At 43.8% G+C, this 22,955-nt stretch overlaps 1 pseudogene; it reads right to left on the bottom strand.

Moving 5' to 3' along the window:
* Nucleotides 1-3,290: 3,290 nt before the first annotated feature.
* On the bottom strand, nucleotides 3,291-22,007 carry LOC142570623 (uncharacterized; annotated as a pseudogene).
* Between the last annotated feature and the right edge of the window lie 948 nt (nucleotides 22,008-22,955).

Genomic DNA, 22,955 nt, shown 5'->3' with positions numbered 1-22,955 from the left:
ACATCTCAGGACTCAAGCAACGCGAATCCTTAACGTTCGAGGCCATGGCGTCATTCGTAATTCAACCGCCGGATGCCTTCAACTTTTCGTCATTGAACAAGTGGCCGCAGTGGAAACAAGGATTTGAACGTTGCCGAACCTCTTCAAGGTTGTGCATAAAGCCCGAGAAGCACCAAGTAGACGCGCTACTCTACATCATGGGCAAGCGAGGCGAGAAAATCTGCGCCACTTTGGCTCTCTCTGCAGAGAAGTTCAAGAAATTCGATGCAGTCGTGGAGCAGTTCGACAAATACTTTATTCTGCGACGCAACGTAACCTTTCAACGAGCCAGATTGAACACCAGAGTGATTTCGTTACTGCGCTTCACACACTTTCGAAAGACTGCGAGTTTAGCGCTCTTCGAGAAGAGTTCGTGCGTGACCGCCTCGTAGTTCGGATAAAAGATAAGCAGCTAGCCACCAGGCTATAGCTCGACGCAAACCTCACTCTTCAGAAGGCTCTTTCCATCCGCGAGATTGAGAGCGTCCATCAGCAACGAGGCGAGCTCCGCCAGGAAGTGCCATGTGTGAACAAAGTTGCATCCGTTCCCCAATCCACTTCGGGTAGTTCGAAACAGGACAAACGCGGCAGTTATTTACGTGGTGCAAGCAAGCCATTTTCATCCTCCGGTAAAAACAGCATGCAAAAACCGTGCCGTTGGTGCGGTCAAGGGTGTCACCTTCGTACTCTTTGCGCAACTCGCTCGCAAGTCTGCAGGAAATGCCGGTAAAAGGGCGATTACGCCTCCGTATACATTTTGCGGTGCCTCAATTGTGTCGAAACACAACAAATCAACTCAGAAGCAGGATTCTACGGAGTAATCAAGACGTCGTATGCTGTAACGCGAGAGGCCAGTCTTCGTTCAAGGTCAGCCAGTATATTTCAAAATTGGCACGGGCACCGACGAAACAGTGCTCCCGAAGCAAGTATTCCAGACACTCAAGGACACACTTTTTCTCTCAGCTCCTCCTCGCCAGCTGCATAGTCCAGACGGAAAGTTTCTGCGAGTCGCACGAGTGGCACAACTTATTGGAAGATTATTGTTAAAGATACCCCGAGCTGATTCGGCTCGGTAAACTTATGTACGCAGCTGTGGTCAACCACTGCATGTCATTTTTTGGACGCCACGGGATTTCCGAGGAAGTGGTTTCCGACAACGGCCCGCAGTTTTCCTGAACTGAGTTTTCACGCTTCGCTCAGGACTACACCTTCCAGCACATCACCTCTAGCCTTCACTATTCTAAGAGCAATGGACTTGTTCAGGCTGCGGTAAAAACCAAGACTTCCATGACAAAGCCGAGAGACCCTTACTTGCCCCTTCTAGCTTACAGGTCGACTCTTTTGAAGAATGGGTATCATCATCATGAGCCCGGTTACGCCCACTGCAGGGCAAAGGCCTCTCCCATATTTCTTCAACTACCCCGGTTATGTACTAATTGTGTCCGTGTTGTCCCTACAAACTTCTTAATCTCATCCGCTCACCTAACTTTCTGCCGCCCTCTGCTACGCTTCCCTTCCCTTGGAATGCATTCCGTAACTATTAATGACCATCGGCTATCTTCCCTCCTCATTACGTGTCCTGCCCATGCCCATTTCTTTTTCTCGATTCCAACTAAGATATCATTATCTCGCGTTTGATCCCTCACCCAATCAGCTCTTTTCTTATCCCTTAGCGTTACACCTATCATTCTTCTTTCCATAGCACGTTGCTTCGTCCTCAATTTAAGTAGAACCCTTTTCGTAAGCCTCCAGGTTTCTGCCCCGTACATGAGGACTGGTAAGACACAGCTGTTATACACTTTTCTCTTGAGGGATAATGGCAACCTGCTGTTCATGATCTGAGAATGCCTGTCAACCGCACCCCATCACATTCTTATTCTTCTGACTATTTCAGTTCTGACCAAGCTTCCTCTTAGTTCCAACAAGCTGACACCCCAACTGCCGGATCGAGAGAGCCTTTGGAAGTTCGAGGAACAGTACCGGAAACGTCAAAGAAAAGACTTCGAGAGACGTCACGGAGTCTGTTATCTGCCGGAGCTGTTCTACTGAGATGTCTGGTTGACAGACTTCAAGTGCAAAGCGACAGTACAAGCCCCACTTGATGAGCATCGGTCCTACTGGGTTAACACCGACACTGGTGCTGCACGCAGGAACAGGACCCAGCTGGTTCGCTATTCCCCTGCTAAAACGCACAGCTCGGCTATGCTCGCATTGCTGGTTGCGGCGCCTTTTTGGATGGTGCTTCGGGCTGCCTCGCCAATGCAGGTCGCTGTGCCCTGTACATAATAGGCCGCTAATAAACCTCTTCTCACAACGTTCAAGGGGGACCTCAATAGGTGGACAGGCTTCTGGGAAAAACGTGAACACACCATCTGCCTCAACGATTTGATGCAGCAGCAGCGATCTCGTGTTTGCCCACATTCGAATCATGCTACGCAGATGCCAGTGTGCTGTTGAAGGAAAGGTTCAGCGATCGAACAATATTATTCAGCACCATTAGACGGCACTGCAACCCCTTTCAAACGTAAACCAGCCAACAACATAACTGGTCTTCGAAGGTTATATGATGCAACATAGCTAAACATCCGCTGTCTACGTGCACTTAAATGAACACTAAAGGCAACTATTGAGTCAAGATAAAGTAATAGATTAGTGCTACTTGTACAGTTCCATTTCATTTTTAGAAAAAAAAAAAGAAATAATTCAGATTGCCCTTGACAATGACAGGGGCGGTCGAAAGGTTTTCGCTCGACTCTGCCCCGCCCACGCTCTCTCGTTTCAGTAGTTTCGTTATCGCATAGTGCTGTGCTAGTTTTGCTGGCTTGCGAAAGTCGCACAAAATACAAGTAGCAGAGAATTCACCTTCCACGTGATTTTGCGGGATTCCCGAATGGTCTACGCCACTTTACCAAAAAGCAGCTGCAGTGGCAAATCCACTGCTCTGCCTTGCCTCAGTACCGCCGTCTGCCGGGTGCCGTCTTACTCACCGACGGTAGCAAAGGGCGGTGATGGTGTATGTAACGTCACCACTCCACAATTTGGGTGTTGGGAGATCTTAATATTCAAAAAGGTATTCGGGCCCTTCAGATGCAATCTTCTCGTAAACTAAGTCTTGGCTCAAAACAAGCGTTGCAAGGTTTCTGAAATGGTATTTGAATAGACCACACTGACTTCTCATTGATGCTCTGTTGCAGAAGTTAATGCTAAGGGCATTTGCTCAAGTATTCTAAAGGGATTATAGCGCTGAAATCTCATATGGAATGTGGTACCAGATACTCATCAAGTGACGGGGGGCAACCAAAAATGTCAACCACTTGACTGCCATACCGACACGTATGGCAGTTGGCAAGAAGGGTTGCCGCACGGTAAATGCGTCCCACTCGCTGATGTGACAGTTTTTGGTTTTTGAGGAAGTCCACAAAAGCATTCTCTGTGGCAACCTTTGCAAAGCCCTACTGCACAGCTTGTCGCACCCTGCTCATAACCTTGTTAAAGGATGCTTCATAAGGCTGCAGGGTAGTGCATCCAAATGGCTTGCATAGGATTGGGAGCAAAGGATAGGCTGGGTCGCCATAAATGACAAACTTCCTGCCTATTGTGATTTTCTCAAAGTTCTCGTAGAGCTTGGTTTCCTTAAGAATGCCTGAAATGCAAGAATGTTTTTTTAAGATCGTGCAGAAACAGTGGTGATGCACTTTACATTCACATACTAAAACAACTATTACATTATTAAGTAGAACTATGTTGATTCCAGGGATCAAGAGAAACACGTCTGGTCAGCAAATATTGAGCGCAGACAAAGCCATCTTGACCAATTATAAAGCTAACTGGGTCATTCAATATTGCAAACAAAATAATAAAATTTGGGTGGTATCTATAACACAACGTAAAACAGTAACTTTTTAGAAGATTTTTTTTTAATCTACACTTTCAAAAAACACGCTCTTAGTCTGTCGCCTTTTTTTTACAGTGAGCGCGCTCTCTTTTTGCGTTTAGCACCACGTCGCCTAAAGTGTCACTCAAAGTCCTGTCCCCATAAGTGCCTTTACCTTCCCCGCTTAAAAGGGGTATAACTGTTTGTATTCCTGGAGTAATATCTAACTGCAAAGTTACGACAAAAAGCTTACTTAGAGGCTTTACAAGTGGACCGCTTCTATTAGGTGCAAACGCGTTTCTATGCTGACCCAATGAGAAATATGTCACATAAGGCAGTGAATGGCTCAAACCCCCTTAAGCTAAGGTTCATAGCCTTTAAGCACAAAAGAAATGCAACGGCTCATACCTATGTGAGGCAGAGGCTGCAAGCACTCAGCTAAGTGTGGCGAATAGTGCGTGCATTCATTCAAATCACCAATACAGCACAGAACATCATATGTTTTAATAAAGAACAAGCTCCACACGAGCATCAAAGCCATCAATAAAACACTGCTTATCCTCCTCAGCAAATGTAGTAATGGTTTTGCAACACCTTTTCTCAATTACCCATCAGTTAAGTAACACCAAATGCCGTCAGTTTGACTCCCAGAAATGTTTGAGGATTCTAGTGGCGTAATTAACACCCATGATCGCGTGTTTATGTGCTGTAATGAACTCTATCTTAATTAAACCTGTCTTATCATGTTCGCTATCAGACGTGCAGCGAACAATCAATGAAAGTTGATAAGAGTTTAGACTGGTCAGTTGAACTTCCATAATGCTGATAATGACACCAGGCTGCGTGGAGATAAGCAAGTGGCACAATGCTTACGCATACTTAGAGAGCTACCTGAGGAAGTTCTGCATGAAATTTTTCTCATCTATATTAGCGATATCGCCAACTGTCTTTAACTCCACACCTATTCTCTATGCAGATGACAGGACAGTAGTAGGAATAGAGTCATCAATTTTTTCCTAAACTACATACCTTATAGAGCTCAACAATTTGACAGAATCGTGGAATCTCAACTATCCAGATTATTAAATCTAAAACTACATTTACGATCTTTAACTCTACCTTTTAAACTTCAGCCTACTCTCTAGCAATGACATTCTGAAAACTTACATTATGTGCTCTTAAGCAACGTTCCTTCCTATGTGTTATTTTAAACTCCAACGTAAAATATTCTATACTGATTTAGCGCGTACCAAAAAATGGCCTATGGGCTAATAATCCTAATAAACGCGCCAATACTACAGCCGCCCTACGTTACTATCAATGTACTACACATTCATTCACAGTCATATTACTTACTATGTATCATCCTGGTGTAATACGTGTCCATCTGGTAAAGCCACTTAATCACCTTGGGTTCTTTATAAGCCAACGCCCTTGCACTGCTTCGGGAACATTAAATCCTTGTGTGAATGCTTATGGTTAAATCTTATGGCTATGACTTATGGTTCACTATACCTAATTATGATGCCATTTAAGAATATAAACAACTTCATTGCAATTAATGTATATGAAATGTATGCCTTTACGATTCAAATAGCATGCTTTAAATAAGAACTTTGCTACCAGAAGTATGCAGCAACTAGGAAAATCATAGCCCAATTGGCAGCTGAAATAATTTGAGATCACCTGCCTAATGATTTAAAGCTATGCAGATGCTACGTTACATTTAAGAAAAAACTAATCCTGTTTCTAATAGAAGGTTGAGTTGATGGTCCTCATGTTTACTGCTACTATTTTGTTGTATATGAATTATGTTTTATAGCTGTGCTTACTAGTCATTGCTAATGTGTATTCACTATTGTTCACTCACTTAATGCACCTCAAAACAGGTCGCCTTGCAGCTATGAGCTATGGGACCTCCTTCCGTATATTTCACCCAGTATGTACTACCTTTGCAAATAATAAACAGTCTTTGATTTGTTTGGAAGACACACTGCATTTCGCATGTGGCATTTTGTCCGGTCTGTTGTTTAGAAACAAGCTGTTGTGCTTGTCAAGATGTCAATTCGCAGAAGACGAATGTATATTTGAATGATCAATCTGCAGGTCTGCCAGTACACAGTTACTGCAACAACTGCTTTATTCCTGCCGAAATAAAGCGCCCCATTCCTTCTCCACGCTGTGCGATAGCTTTATTGCTACAGCCAAAGCACGACAGACGTGCAGACATGAAGTTTTCCTGCATTAAATTTGCCACAACTCGATGCCCGTTTCCCTGTTTCTATTTTCACTTGACATTTTAGGTTGTCTCAAGACTGTGGTTGCCACACTAATTCTCATGCAACAGTAATGCACTATTCTTGACTCATGTGCTGAAAAGTGGCTCTGTTTTATGATCATTCCATGCATTTGGACTGTAAGGCCAACAACCTAAGGGTCAAGTTTCAAACCATGAAGATATGCACTTCTTGTGGCGTTGTACAGCAAGCCTGATGTGTACAAGCATAAAATAAAACCAATGAGCTCTTCAAACGCCAACAAACTTAGTTCAGAGCTTTCAGTAATCATAAATGAAAGCAGCTACTTTGCCATAAAATAAATAAAAAGATTGGAAAATTTGGTAACCAATGTCTGAAAGCACACTGGAAATAAATTAACACGGAGGTTCAATTACCTCTGCAACTACATGCACGCAGTTTCTTGAGCTCTTGGATCGCATGCACTTACCCGCGTCATGACGTCGCCCTTTGAAAGGCCCATCCAGTTGGCAAACTATGCCATTTGGGCACATCACAGCTTGATATTTTTGCACGTGGTGCCTCTTGTGCCCTGAATAGTGCTCTTGCTGGTCCACCGTTGCGTGACAAATGTGACGTGCCGTCCCATCGATGAAGGCCTAGCAATTATCAAGTGGGGCACCCTTTGCATTGACAGTCTGAGAAAAAGAATAACAGCAGAAAATTGAGCACAGGAGGAAGGTTGAAAAGATGTGTTGTTGCATAGAAATTAAGGGTGGTAAAGTGAGCACACCTTGTCAAAGTGAGTTCCTCACTTGCAATACTAACATACCCACCTTCCCTCCCTCCCCAATTTTTCTAATGTGCAACCAGCACATTTTGACGTACATCTTCTCTGATGTGTTAAAAATGGAAGCAGACAAAGTGAAACAGCTTAACTGACTTATTTGAGCGAGGTCCTCAAGAAAATTAAGCTTAATTTTTTTTCCTTCGCGCATATTGTGCACACTGGTGTCGCCATTTGTTTTGCCCAACATGTCCAGTGGTAGCAAATAAAAAGCAACGTGCATCGAACTTTGGGTGTAATGAGCCCCCGGCATCCTTTTACTTCCATGTGCTGCATATTGTTACAGGCAACCATTCTGCCTAAGGAACTACAAGTTTCTCGATCGTGACTGGCTCCATGCAGCGAGTAACGCAAAAAAGCGAATCTCACTCAAGAATTTCGATGCAGACTGGGCTTGACTTCGATCGAGTGGCCGTGAGGCCGAGGTATCGGATGGCGCGTCCAACGTGCCGCGCTCGAGGGAACTTTTCATTTCTCGTAATGCTTAACATCTGCATGTACTTCGAGCTGTTGAATGTTATGCAGAAAAGCAACTTTACTGACTGCACAAAAGATATTATTTATTTTTTTATTTTTTCATACTGGTCAACCCTCTGCTGAGTGTTCTTACAGGGAGGGTTTAAATACAGGCAGACCATATATACAGGTGCATCAAGCGGCAGCGGAATCGTAAAAATACATGTTTAAGAATTTTTCAAATTCACAAACATCACTGACATCTGCCGCAAAGCTTGGTATCGCGTTCCAGAGTTCAATCACGGCAGGGAAAAAAGAAAATCGGAACACATCACTGTGAGCAAAGTATGGGCATAAAACATATTGATGATTAACACGACTGCTTCGTTTTCCTGGAAGCTGCACATACTCATCTTTGTTGATTTTTAACTGTCCATGTAGTAATCTAAAAAACACTTTCAGACGATTTTTTGCCTTCGTACTTCTAGTGTTTCCAGTTCTCAAGACTGCAACATCAGTGTAACGGAATCTAAACGGCGGTACTTTGAGCATATGAAGCGCGCGGCACGACGTTGAACTTTTTCTAACTTTGTAGTCATTTCTTTCTGATGAGGGCTCCAGATGACTGAGGCATATTCAAGTAAAGTAATACACTGTAATTATGATATACAGTGTATACAATTGTGATAAAGGAATATACTGTGATTATGATGAATAATTAGGCAATGCACAACCCAACATCTGGGCACGGCAGCAACAGCACGATGCGGATTCTTAATCCTTTCGTCTATCTTGTGCAGCTGATTTCTACTTCCCTGGTGATACCGACGACACGGGACGGCTCTGGCCCCATGACGCAGGGCATGATAGTGCGGCTGGGCAACCACTCCGGCTCCTTCCGCCCTGCGACGACAGCGGTCATCGAAACCTTCGTCTTCCACCGGAAGTCGACAGGGACGCCACACATTGACGGGACTCCCAGCTTGGACCAGGTGGCGCTTCGGTGCTACTTAAAGCGGGACTGGACCGGCACGCACTTCACTGGGCACGGCAGCAACAGCACGATGCGGATTCTTAATCCTTTCGTCTATCTTGTGCAGGTAAGGCGTTACGGCAAATGTATTCGCTCAAATGATCCGTTCCTTGTTATGCTGCCGTGCCCAAGGCTGCTGTGTCCTATACTGTGTGATTTGGCAATGCACGCGGCGGAATTACTGCTACTGGCTGGAGACGTCGAAACAAACCCCGGCCCAGACCTTGAACAGATCTCCAGACAGCTCCAGGCGATTGCCGGAGACATAAAAAGCATTAAAGAGGATCGACTAACATCAATTGAAACGAAACTGGAAAACATGGCTGCCCTTGACCAAAAAATGTTGGACTGCATAAACCAGGTCACCAACCTGCAGAAGGTTGTTTCCTCGCTTGAACTAAAACTGGATGATTTGGAAAATCGCTCGAGACGGTGTAATCTTTTAGTTTATGGAATTCCAGAAGTTGAAGAAGAAGACAACGAATGCCTTGAACAAACTTTTAATGAAAGCATTGCCAAGAACATTCTTCAAATTCAACCTGTCGCCATTGAACGCATTCATAGGATAGGAAAACCTTCACGCGAGAAAACCATGCCTGTAGTACTTAAACTTCTTGACTTCCGTGAAAAGACTCTCGTGCTAAAAAACTGTCGCAAACTTAAAAATACTGAATACGCGATCAGTGAAGATTTCTCTGTCCGAGTACGCGACATAAGGAAAAAAACTGTGGGTTAGTGTAAAATCAATGAAAGATTCCGGTGCAAAGGTGGCGCTCCTTTACGATAAAGTCCGAATCAACGGAGAATTGTTCCAGTGGGATGAAGAAAAGAACTGCCGGGTACCTGTAAAGGCACAGACAAATGCCAGTAAAGGCCAAAAAAACCAGGAAGGAATTAGACCACACCTACGCCCCCGACCGCCCCAAAAACGAAACAAATAACCTTTGCAAACGTAAATGCGCGTAGTATCTTGAATAAGCTTAATGCACTAGAGTCTCTTCTTATCAGCCTAGAGCCCGACTTTATGGCGGTTACAGAAACGTGGCTTACAGATGACATACAGGACAAAGAAATAGCCCCACCCGACTATGTGATTGTGCGCAAAGACAGATTAACGCGAGGAGGAGGAGTTGCTTTACTAATAAATAAAAAGATTCCTTTCACTATCTTACCAGAAGTCGAAAATGCTGAAGCACTTTTTTGCAAACTTAGTTTTGGTGCAACGTCTATCAGTGTCGGTTGTATATACCGTAGCCCTTCGACTGATGAACGCGAAGTGACATCATTATATCAGTATATGGAACTTCATGTACCAAAATCCCGGCTGATCCTTCTCGGGGATTTCAACCTTCCTGATATCGACTGGCCAACCATGAGTTATCGCTCTCCTTGTTCAGAAATTGTTTTTGATATTATGCTTAGTTTTGACTTGTCACAAGTTGTCAACGAGCCCACACGTGTTCAAGGCAATGCATCCAACATTCTTGACCTCATCTTTCTGAGCAACCACTTTTCGATCAATAAAACTAACTTAGCAGTGCTAGATGGAATATCAGATCACAAATTAACATTATGCACTACTCCCATTCAGGCCGCAACAAATCTGTCTATTTCCCAAACTAGTTATCCAGACTTTATAAAAGCTGACGACTCAAGCATAGTTAATTACTTAGTTTTGGAGTATCAGTCATTTGAAGAACTCGCTAATTCTTCAGACACTGATATAGACGCAATATGGGGACGATTTAAAGCCATTGTATCCCACTGCATCAATAACTATATTCCAATAAGAACCAAACAAACTAATAAAAATAACCCATGGATAACACGTGATGGCATTCATGCAAAGCGAAGTGAAGCGACTAAGACAATTGCTCAAAACAAAAAAGGCCCTCAACATAAACGTAAACTCACGTGTGCTATCAATGAAATGAAAGCAAAGATTAGTACAGCGAAAGCACATTTCTTTTCAGTTACGCTTCCTAACTTTTTAAAGCATTCCCCTGGAAAGTTTTGGAAGTATCTTAGCCCCCCAAAACAAAGCAACACTCTCAATTCTCAGGAACAAAATTTAAGTTTTGCAAATTCATTAAATACATACTTCCAGTCTGTGTTCACTGCTGACGATGGTCGCATTCCGGAGGTGAATCACTACAACCAGAGACCACTAGGCATGCCAACGATAACTGAGTCAGGAGTCCTGAACTTATTACTATCAATAGACACAAAAAAAGGAAACGGCCCGGACAATATTCCCAACACTTTTCTTCAAAGATATGCCGAAGTCAACGCGAAATATCTACATCTAATATTTAACAAATCCTTATCAACATGTAGCCTTGCAAAGGAATGGAAAATAGCGAAAGTAATCCCCGTTCATAAAGCAGGAACCAAAGTGATGTTGGTAATTACAGACCAATATCGCTAACGTCCACTGTAGGGAAATTATTAGAGCATATCATATTAAAGCATATCACGAACTATCTAGAGCAAGAAGAAATATTATCGCCTATCCAGCATGGCTTCCGGCGGGGACTTTCAACAATAACCCAATTACTTGAAGTAACGCATGACTTATCCCAAAGCATTGATAATCAAAAACAAGTTGACTTAATAGCATTAGATTTTTCAAAGGCGTTTGATGGAGTAAACCATCGAAAACTAATCAGCAAACTGAAAACAACTTTAGGCGATGGTTCTATTGTCAATTGGATTGAAGATTACCTAACCAACCGGTTTCAGTATGTTGTTGTTAACAATGAAATTTCTTCCATTGTACCAGTTACATCGGGGGTGCCTCAAGAGTGTGTCCTTGCTCCCACTTTATTCCTTATATTTATTAATGATTTACCCTCTAACATCCGCGTTAAAATGAAGCTTTTTGCCGACGACTGCATTCTTTATAATGAAATTAACTCTATGAATGACCACGTTGATTTAAACAGCGCCCTTCACGAGGTAGTGAAGTGGTGTAAAAAGTGGCAGATGGAGCTGAACATTAAAAAAAACTGCCTTTTTATCTATAACCCGCAAAAAACATAGGTCAGACTTCGAATACACAATCAATAATATACCGCTCACCCGAGTTCATGAGCTTAAATATCTTGGCTTGATCATTTCACATGACCTAAGATGGGAATCTCATATTAACAGTATCATACCATCTGCTTTAAAACGGCTGTTCTTCCTCAGAAGAAGACTTCGAGCTGCGCCACCGGAAATTAAACTGCTATCATACAACGCATTTATTCGCCCAGTTCTCGAATATGGTAACACAATTTGGTTTCCTTATACACAACAGCTTATTAACAAACTAGAAGGAGTGCAGCGAAAGGCAATTAGATTCATCTTTAACAAATACAAGAATAGCGATTCACCTACCCAACTGCTAAAACAAGCCGGTATTCCTACTCTGCGAAACCGCGCCAAGCTAGCAAGACTAAAATTATTGTTCCAATTGATACACAATGCATTACGAATAAATACTTCGTTGTATATATCCCTAGCTGACACCAGACCTTCCCGCCATAAGCATTCATTAACACTCAAAGAATATGCATTTCGCACTGACTGTTTTAGATATTCGTTCTTTCCTCTTGCAATAAGAGAATGGAATAGCCTGGGCCCCTTCATAACGACTAACACATCGTTGCCGAAATTTATAACCCTTGTAGAAGAGCTGTTGTGTAATAATTAGATTACGTTAGCCGGAAATAACACCACTCAAGTCATTGTGTAAAATGAAATCTGTATGAGCATTGTATTTGCCTACGTAATTTCACCCCCTTTTGCCAAATGAAATGTACCCTTGTTTTATTTCCTACCATATGTGTAAATCTGCTTTGTGTCAATTGCAAATATTGTTGAAATCATGTAAACCTGTTTTTATCGCTATTTGTGAGTGTATAATATATGCCCAACCTGTAAATATCCCGCTGGGATTGACAGTATCTGAAATAAATAAACATCATAATGCACTTCTGTTTATGGAGTGGCCGACGCCTTCGAATAAAGTTGCGTAAATGTGACTCATGTATCGACAAGCCATCGTGATTCGTGCTTGAAGGAGTTTTACTAGGCCGACTCACCTCGGAGAATTTCTCGACGGCGGGCAAGTTTAGCCACTTGTGCATAGTCCTTTCAGCCAGCAGGTGGTCGAAGTAGTGCTCCATATGAGCTACCACTGAAGGCACGACGCTTAACAGCACAGAGCTGTGCCTGTTAGGCAAGAGCTCCAGCTCGCACAAACGGTTGGGGTAGGCCAGGCGTCGAAGTGTCATACAGAGCGCCTCGTTACCTGGAACCCGGACGAGCTGGGCAGTGACAACCTCTTCGAAAATCAGCAGAGCCGATGCAAGGTCTCCCAAGCCCACCTTTCGAAAGCGAAACAGGTGGTAAAACTCATCGCTGTCTATCGTCTCCACATCCAGAAAACCGCGGTCGTGTAAATTACGGCGAGGCTCTGACTCCGGTTGTAGGAGGTGAATGTCGCCTATTTGTCTGCGTGACAGAGAGCGCAGTATGAGATCGTCGCTGAACAGGCCGCGATGTGACATATGCACTTAGTCAACTTCACCTATGCGGTGCCCAAAGAGAAAACGTCCAAAACAACGCAGACTTGCAACGCTGTCCTGCAGAAGGCTAACCACGTACAGTGAGCCGTCGCAGTGACCCAACAGCCAACCGGCTAACCACGTGTGCATGCCCGTAACCATAAAACAAGATTTGGGCTTGGCAGCAAAATTAAATACTGCTAGTCAAAGGCTTATAGACGTTTTGCATATATCATCATCATCATCAGCCTGGTTACGCCCACTGCAGGGCAAAGGCCTCTCCCATACTTCTCCAACAACCCCAGTCATGTACTAATTGTGGCCATGCCGTCCCTGCAAACTTCTTAATCTCATCCGCCCACCTAACTTTCTGCCACCCCCTGCTACGCTTCCCTTCCCTTGTGATCCAGTCCGTAACCCTTAATGACCATCGGCTATCTTCCCTCCTCATTACATGTCCTGCCCATGCCCATTTCTTTTTCTTGATTTCATCTAAGATGTCATTAACTCGCGTTTGTTCCCTCACCCAATCTGCTCTTTTCTTATCCCTTAATGTTACACCTATCATTCTTCTTTCCATAGCTCGTTGTGTCGTCCTCAATTTGAGTAGAACCCTTTTCGTAAGCCTCCAGGTTTCTGCCCCGTAGGTGAGTACTGGTAAGACACAGCTATTATATACTTTTCTCTTGAGGGATAACGGCAACCTGCTGTTCATGATTTGGGAATGTCTGCCAAACGCACTCCAGCCCATTCTTCTTCTTCTGATTATTTCCGTCTCATGATCCAGATCCGCCGTCACTACCTGCCCTAAGTAGATGTATTCCCTTACGACTTCCAGTGCCTCGCTGCCTATTGTAAGTTGCTGTTCTCTCCCGAGACTGTTAAGCATTACTTTAGTTTTCTGCATATTAATTTTTAGACCCACTCTTCTGCTTTCTCTTTCCAGGCCCGTCAGCATGCATTGCAATTGGTCCCCTGAGTTACTAAGCAAGGCAATATCATCAGCGAATCGCAAGTTACTAAGGTATTCTCCATTAACTTTTATCCCCAATTCTTCCCAATCCAGGTCTCTGAATACCTCCTGTAAACACGCTGTGAATAGCATTGGAGATATCGTATCTCCCTGCCTGACGCCTTTCTTTATTCAGATTTTGTTGCTTGCTTTATGGAGGACTACGGTGGCTGTGGAGCCGCTATAGATATCTTCCAGTATTTTTACATATGGCTCATCTACACCCTCATTCCGTAATGCCTCCATGACTGCTGAGGTTTCGACTGAATCAAACGCTTTCTCGTAATCAAGGAAAGCTATATATAAGGGTTGGTTATATTCTGCACATTTCTCTATCACTTGATTGATAGTGTGAATATGGTCTATTGTTGAGTAGCGTTTACGGAATCCTGCCTGTTCCTTTGGTTGACAGAAGTCTAAGGTGTTCCTGATTCTATTTGCAATTACCTTAGTAAATACTTTGTAGGCAACGGACAGTAAGCTGATCGGTCTATAATTTTTCAAATCTTTGGCGTCCCCTTTCTTATGGATTATGATTATGTTAGCGTTCTTCCAAGATTCCGGTACGCTCGAGGTCATGAGGCATACATACAGGGTGGCCAGTTTCTCTAGAACAATCTGTCCACCATCCTTCAACAAATCTGCTGTTACCTGGTCCTCCCCAGCTGCCTTCCCCCTTTGCATATCTCCTAAGGCTTTCTTTACTTCTTCCGGCGTTACCTTCGGGATTTCGAATTCTTCTAGACTATTTTCTCTTCCATTATCGTCGTGGGTGCCACTGGTACTGTATAAATCTCTATAGAACTCCTCAGCCACTTGAACTATCTCCTCCATATTAGTAATGATATTGCCGGCTTTGTCTCTTAACGCATACATCTGATTCTTGCCAATTCCTAGTTTCTTCTTCACTGTTTTTAGGCTTCCCCCGCTCCTGAGAGCATGTTCAATTCTGCACTGCATATATGTATATGTATAAATACATATATATAAAGTAACTATCTTGGTCTCGGCACGCAGCACCTTTAATTTGCAATAGACACGATCATCATGGTCATATTACCGTTCCGTGTCGAGCAACCTGCACACCTAAAACGTTTTCGGTCGACGCGGTACTGGTAAGACGCAACGGTAATATCGTACCGCATGCCGTACTTTCCGTAGCACTGCTAAAAAACCCTATTTGTAAGCGTTTTCTTACGGGAAAGATTACGTGCGGAAATAATCGTGTTCATTATGCTGGCCTGTGCGCGATCTCACGCTTTTCTGCTGAAATTGCATGACAATGACTCATCTGCCTCTGGGCCGATTCTAACTGGAACGACGTTTCCTCGCGTATAAATGATTCGACGTTGTAAATAATTTCTGCTTACAAGGTTTTCGGTTTACGAGCAGTATTAGGGAAAAAATGTAAGCAATCACAACTTGCTCCTGGTACAGGCTTCTTATCAAGACAAGGGTCGTTGCCACAACTTTGACGTAACTAAACATGACAGGGGAAAGTTACTTAAACTAAGTCATGAAAGAAACTCTAGAATAGTTATGTAAACAAAAGTTTCTTGTAACGCGCTGCTGTTCCTGCGTGCGTGTTAAAGGTTTTGCTGTGTTGAAGCAATGGCGTTCCTATTGTCATGCCATTCATCATTGACTTCGACTTTGTGCTCTGTTGCCACCTTGCACTAGTGCACGCATTGTTTTCGTGTGTTCACAATATGACAGCCTTATTGTGCCGCAGCTATGTGAACACATTATTATTTGTGTAGGGATGAAGCCGTGACCCATAATAGTGTCGGCTATGGTGTTAGGCTGCTGAGCACGAGGCCGCGGGATCGAGTCCCGGCTACGGCGGCCGCATTTTGATGGCGGCGAAATGCGAAAACACCCGTGTACTTAGAATTAGGTGCACGTTAAAGAACCCCAGGTGGTCGAAATTTGCGGAGTCCTCCACTACGGCGTGCCTCATAATCAGAAAGTGGTTTTGGCACGTAAAACCCCATAATTTAATTTTTTTAATTATAATGTCCACATAATAAACCGTTGCCATAGCTGCAACAGCACGGCGTGTAATCTGAATGGACATTTCATGTATTCATTAAACGTACGTGATCCAAAAAGTCGGATATCGCTTTCCTTCGTGGATATGTTTATGGAGGCATTGTAGCAGTTGTGTGCCTATGTCTACTGCAGGAATGTCGAAGTGTGTTTGCACAAACTACAGGATGCCATCAGACACTCATCACTGTTTTTGTGTATTTCTGGGAACCAGCCGTGTCCACTAGGTGAAACTTGTATTGTTGGTTTGAGTTTGTCGGTCAGTTCATGTAACTTTTCCGGAAAAAATTTACACAGGGAAGGAAGGAAGACCATACAGCATGACATCGGCTAACAACTGACTGTTTAAGTTGATGGAAGAATTTTAAAAACATCCCTGGATGTGTACTTGTATTGTGCACTATTTGAGAAAGAAGGTGGAAGTTGTAATACAAAGGTATGGAATCACGATAAACGGTATATGAATTGAAAAAGTAAGTAAACAGGCGCAGGCTTATTTCTATCCCTTGTCATCTAGAAAGGACGCTAATGATAATGGGGACCGGCTCACACATCTTGTTATATATGTGGTATGCGTGGCTGATTTCTGCTGGCAATTTTCATCCGTGGGTGAAAATAGACAGACGATGTCAATCAGGCCTGAAGCCCCACTGCAGCAATGCACGGTGAAGTCTGCCGAGCATACTGGTCTTTTGAGTGAAATATCGTGATCTCATAGCTACATATTTAGGCACTGGCCAGTCTGCCCTATGTACATTTGACCACATATGAAAGGAATTTAGTACAAGGCCTCTGACACACACTGGACAAATTTAGCGGTACCTTTAACGAAGGAAGCCTGACTTGCCTTCTTGCCTTTCTCAGTGCAGTTATGAATCGTTGTGCATGCACTGCGTGCTTTATCATTGCTAGAAATATATGTGCCTAGCACTCCACATGTTATTTGGTAAGGACATCCAGGCAGTGGAGGCTGGCTTAGCTAAAGATACCCAAAACTGAACTTGTGTCCTCAAGAGGTAGTGTAGTCTATTCTCTTGATCACATGTATATTTGGTCAAATGTACGTTACGCATGCAAACTAGCCGGTGCCTCAGCATGCGTCTAGGAGAGCACCATAATTCACTCAAGGGTCAGTGTGCTCGTCCCACTTGTCAAACTGTGCGTCATATTTAGATCGTTTATCTATTCTGTTCACCTGTGGAGACCGACTCCTACAACAAAATTAGTGAGGAATACCACATCGGAAAATGGGACGTGCGTCAACCAGCGCACAATATGCTTGCACGACAAAGAACGCTCTCTGATGACACGGAATAGCAGTCGCCATGCTTATTTAATAAATTTTTTATGCAAGTATTGTTCATCAAGCTATTATACATTTGTTTATCAACTTGGCCCCTCCCTCTGAAAGAAGCTCTCTAGTGTAAACGATAAAAATACATCAGACATGGTGTGGTGTATTTCTTCATTGGGATTTGTGCCACCATACCAGACGCCAGCGCAGGCATGACATAGTAGGCTAGAAATAAACGAGAACTACGCCGGTAACTGATGCAAATTTTCTATAGTGCTTGACACTTGGATGTCTCGGCCATGCATTGGGTTGCCGGTACACGAGTACTGCTATGCTCATTTCCACGCTAAGTAATGAGACACTGCTGTCATTTTCCGAGTGGAAATCGATACAGCCGAAGTACTTCACGACCTGTAAACACACCCAAGCTGATGCACGCTGCATGTTGGCACAGCCAAGAGCAATTTCTTCGTACTTTAGTTACTGCTGCGCTCAAAAACCTCACAGTGGTTTCTCAACAACATTGTGTGAACATTAATTTTCTGCCGAACTAGCTGTAACATCTCCAAATCACTCTGCAGCAAGTGATACAATATGTCTTTCTGTGGTTGATTGCGACGTTTTGTTCTTTCTATGTCCTTTTTACCATGCAGGGTACACATGCACTCACTATAAAACGACGACCCTCCACCTCAAGAACAGCCTCTCCTCAAACGATAAAGAGCGAAATTAAATGAAAGGAAAATATCAAATCAGTAGCCAGACGGATGCGATGTTGTCCTTTTATTTAACCTCCTTGTGCGTTCAAAGTAGCATTAATATGCCCAATAATTTTTTTCTTACGTTTCTTGTGTTAAGGAACGTCAAATATGCAAACATATAACATATATATATACATATATATATATATATATATATATATATATATATATATATATATATGTGAGTGTTTTTCTTGCGGGAATGCAATGTCTTCCTAAGGAGCTTATGCATTGGATTGCTAGCATTCATAGCATTCCTATAACAAAATTAGCCAGCACGTGTGTTAACATTTGCTGATATGCCCCGATGGCAGTAATACCGTATTTCAAGGTGTTACCTGTGTCTGACAATCTCGGGTGCTTGATATGTTGAGTACTGTCTAACATGCAGCCTGTGTACGGGCCCGCGTAGACGTTGTAAAAAGTGCTGCACCATCGCTTGATATATATATATATATATATATATATCCCCAATGACGCTGCCGAGCACGACGGGATGCACTGAAGCAAACAATGCAATCGGACCCTGACACGTTTCCGCGCGAGTGTGGCAAATTCGCTGCACATCTCCCGCACTAAAGAGGTGCCGCAGCACTTCGCCGGGATGCAGCATAGTGCCCCGCGCAAGTCGCGCAGGACCACGTCTTTCGGCGGAAACGGCGTCACCTCGAGGAGACGGCCGAGTACCATGCTCAGGCCCTTGAGGTCACCTTCGACTTACGGGACGAATAGGAATTAGTGAGAGAGAGTATTCTAATGAAAGCTGTCAAACATTTGTTTGCTAACGTTCGATAAAAAGCGTTATGTTGAATGTTGCTGAAAGCGTTCGCATCAATCCTGAAGCAGGGAGCCCAGACTTTGTTAAAACATATCTGCGCACCGTAAAAAGAAACGAGATATTAGCTGAAGAGCCTTATCGAGGTGCACTTGAGCACGTGAGAGGGGACTGGTATGGAACCGATGCCTACCAAGAAGGGTACTGCTACTTCAAAGAACGCACGCCTGCTGAAACCGCATAGAATCCATTGAAGGCGATGGAGTAGTCATAGCCAGTGACGATAGCATCGGACGTGCGTTTTATCGACAGGTTGACTAAACGCTTTGCATTCCAGGTAGCGAATACACAGGAAATATAAACAACTGTTTCTTGTACGTGAGACTACACTTGTTTGTAAGAAGTCCTGTTCTTCAAGTCATAACGACCGGTGAGGTAACTGACTAGTAGAGTGGTCTACTAAAACCAAGCCAGACAGTGGTCGGCAATGATTATCCTGAATTTCTTGCCGTACCAACGTTTTCCGAACTTGTCGGTGGCAGCTCTAGGCATTCCAACTCGGTGATCCTAAGGTTGCACTCAGCCTTAGCAAAGGCAGAGATTCTGTAGGCGATGCTTTTCTGTAATTCGCCATGCAGCTTCACGAGTGTAGTGTCGTCATCTGCACCACCAACATCAGTGTGGTATGCTCAGTTGTACCCTTATGATCAAAGTTGCAAAAAAGTGAATTGGATGTGAGCAGAAAGTTTATTTGGCGGAATGCGAAGTAACACAAGTACTTCACGCGAATTCCGTGTCCTTGTCAACCAGTGGCGTACAGCTATGAGCTAGGCATGCACAAGGCCTATTGAAATGGCGAAATTAGAGACACATTCCCGAGAGACTGCGAATGTCTTACGCCGTTTTGGGTTATCGCAAGTCGCAACGCACTGCGAGCTTCCGCGAGCTTCCGCGAGCTTCCCAGAGTCCGTACAGATACCTTAATTGTCCCAAAAAGAAAACGAGCAGGAGCACTTGAATATCGCTGAAGCAAACTTTTATTCGCAGTTAAGATTCGTTAACCTGCATGTATACAGTCGTAACTGTAGAGTTCATAAGAAACGCCACGGCTTCTGACAACGGCAGACTAGCCTGTTCCTTCGACAAGGGAACATCGTCAGAAGCAGGGTCAAATATTCAACAAACACTTCCCTATGTCACGCACTTGACTATCCTGACCAAGGACGGCCGTAACCGAAGCCAGAACTGGAGGCGCTCGTGTACGGAGAGGAGAAGGGGGAGGATCCACCAATGATTCGGTACTGCGGGCCAGCGGGGAGAGGGTTCGCATTGTAGACCGCGTCGGCACTGGCTCCAGGGGCGGTTCCGGGCTCGTTGGTGTCAATCTTTGCGCGGAATCCGCCAGCATCAGCGATGTACTTCACCTGGCGGAAGACGCCGTTGGCATCCGAGTAGCCGTACATGCCCGTCTTGGTGTTAGAGGCGTCACCCTGTTCTTTGCGGTAGGACCTGGTGCCGTACTGGTCGACGTTGTTGTAGCCGAAGCTGTACGGTTGCGCTGGCTGCGTTGGGAGATTTGAGATGAGTGCGACATGCCTATAGCTTAGGACAAAGATAATGTGATGATCAATGTCATTTGTATCTAATGTTTCATTTGTGCACCAAGCTTCTTCAAAAATGCGGTTTCAAGCTTGAAGGCGTTGCTTGCTGCTAGGCATCTTTCTGAAAGAAACTTTCTATCGCGGCTCAGTGAACTTAATTTTAACGCAGCATGATTTATTATTTCTCGATGCATATTAAAACAATTGCTAAGTATTACAAGTAGAAAATATACACACATCTTAAGCTTGCACGTTGATTAGGAATTTCCAAAGAAATTCACAGGTATTCACAGTATTCACAGGAAATTCAACGTCAGTTCCTGATGTCGAATGATGTTCGCGACCTCCCTGCCTGCTTTTTTTTCTTGATTACCTGTGTTTCCCACAAAAGATATGATGCTTGTTATTGTCTTTGCACATTGAAAATTATTAGCACCGGTGGTCCTATGAGGGCCGGCACGAAGCATGTCTGGTGGAAATGCAACTAACCATTATTTCGCAAAACAGTAGCTGATTTTTATTAGCAAATTAGACCGTTATCAACGCCCTGCTTAGAAAAATGGGACATACATAAGTCTTTCCCGTCTGACACCTTGCAACTGCTGCAGCGGCAACTCTTTGGCAGACCGTGAAACCGCATTGTGGTTTCATTAATTCCTTACACAAGGCAGAGTGTTCACATGTCAACTGTACGACTAATCGCAGGCTGCAGAGATCGGGAGATCATTAATGACATTTATGCCACCTTTTAGGGAAGTCAACATGGAGATTATTTTGCGTTTCTTTTTTGGAAGTGACAACGTTTGTCATTTTACTGGACTTAACTCAGCAATGCCTCATGAGAATTTTCTTCTCTTTATGCAACGGGTGCGTGCAGAGGGTTATTCTCGTCACGATATTAGCTGTGCAACATCAGCTTATGTGCTGTTTCGTTACTCGCGCTGCTGTTTACCCTTGGAATATTTTTTTTTAATTTTAATCAGCACTGCTTGAAGAATTAGTGTAACGTTCTAATGAAAAACCAGGCACACAATGTTAAGCGGAAGGTTCAGGGAACAGTTTCACGTCCTCAAAAAAAATTATACATAACTGCTGATTCAAGAAAGGTAATTGCAACTTCTTGCGCGAAGACTAGTATTCCGTCGCCGCAAAGGCACATGGTTTCCTGCAGAAAGGGCGACTAAATATCGCGGTATAATTCAGCATAGGAAAGAGGCACCACACAAGCCACCTGCCTCATTTACCCAAAGCGTTGTATGTCACCTTTTGGTAGAAGCTACAGCTATACACCAACTCTTTTCTAGTGCGTGTGGCCTCACAGCGACGAAGAAACGACGCTATTGTATTTTATATGCGTATGGAGGTACTCACGTAATACTGTGCTTGCTGTGCGAATGTGGCGCCATAGGAAGTGCTATAGGCGCCACCAAGTCCACCGCCAAATCCGCTGCCAAATCCAAACTGACCGCCGCCCATAGTCACGGAAACCATGGAAACCACGAGTAGCTGAAAAATCGCAGATCAGTTCCTATAATGTTACCATTAGGTATGCTGCACAACGTGGCGTTAACCATCCCTTTTAATTAGTTTAGCCAAGCGGATTGTTAACGCTAGCGAAAGCGGTATAAGTCATAGGAATGTAAATTAGTAGAAAGTGATAGACAAGTAAATGGGCATAAATATGAGGATAATTCCACCGCCGTTCGATATTGGTGGAACGATTGCATCACTGTGTCAAGCCTATCCGTGGCCACAGGGGCTTCGTTATCTTGCACTTGCAGTTTACTCCTTTTGTGGTCTCTCTCCAACTGTCCTGACTTAGCATATAGTGATGTAAAACAACCACGTATCGCTTGTTTATCAAATGGCACGCGATGCGAACACGACACTTCGCCTAGCCGCGGGCATTCTGATTTTTCTCTACGCTTTACATGTCTTCTTGTGTTTCAGCAACTGAAGGGTGCATCGATAGTCCCACCTGCTATACAGGCATACTAAGCAGGTGTAGGTGTTGGCGCCATCTATATAAAAGAAAAAGAGCAAGCAAGAATATGGGGCAGTATGCCTCGGAAATAGCGGTGTTTGCGAAGCTTAACGTAGTTCCTCACCCCATCTCGAAGGTCAACTGCTGCCCTTTTTGTGAAGCGTGCAGCGGGCTAATAACGAAGACATCGTGAAAAGAACACCTAGGGTCACTTACACCATGCTGTTAAGCTCACAAATCTAAAGGAAGTGCAAAACTCATTTGGAAATGAATGACCCGAGCAGAAAAATACAGCGAAAAAATTGATCCTAAGCTGATGACACTCACATTGGCGGGCGCTGCCATCTTCTCAACAGTTTGTCAAGGTTTATCTTGCGTGCGACAGGGTAGAATGCCAAGAGCAGCGTACACGCGTGACAGCCTTATGTCGATTTTCTATC

This window comes from Dermacentor variabilis, chromosome 2 (genome assembly GCF_050947875.1).
Source record: "Dermacentor variabilis isolate Ectoservices chromosome 2, ASM5094787v1, whole genome shotgun sequence".
Lineage (NCBI taxonomy): Eukaryota > Metazoa > Arthropoda > Arachnida > Ixodida > Ixodidae > Dermacentor > Dermacentor variabilis.
This window is presented reverse-complemented; position numbering and strand designations above follow the sequence as displayed.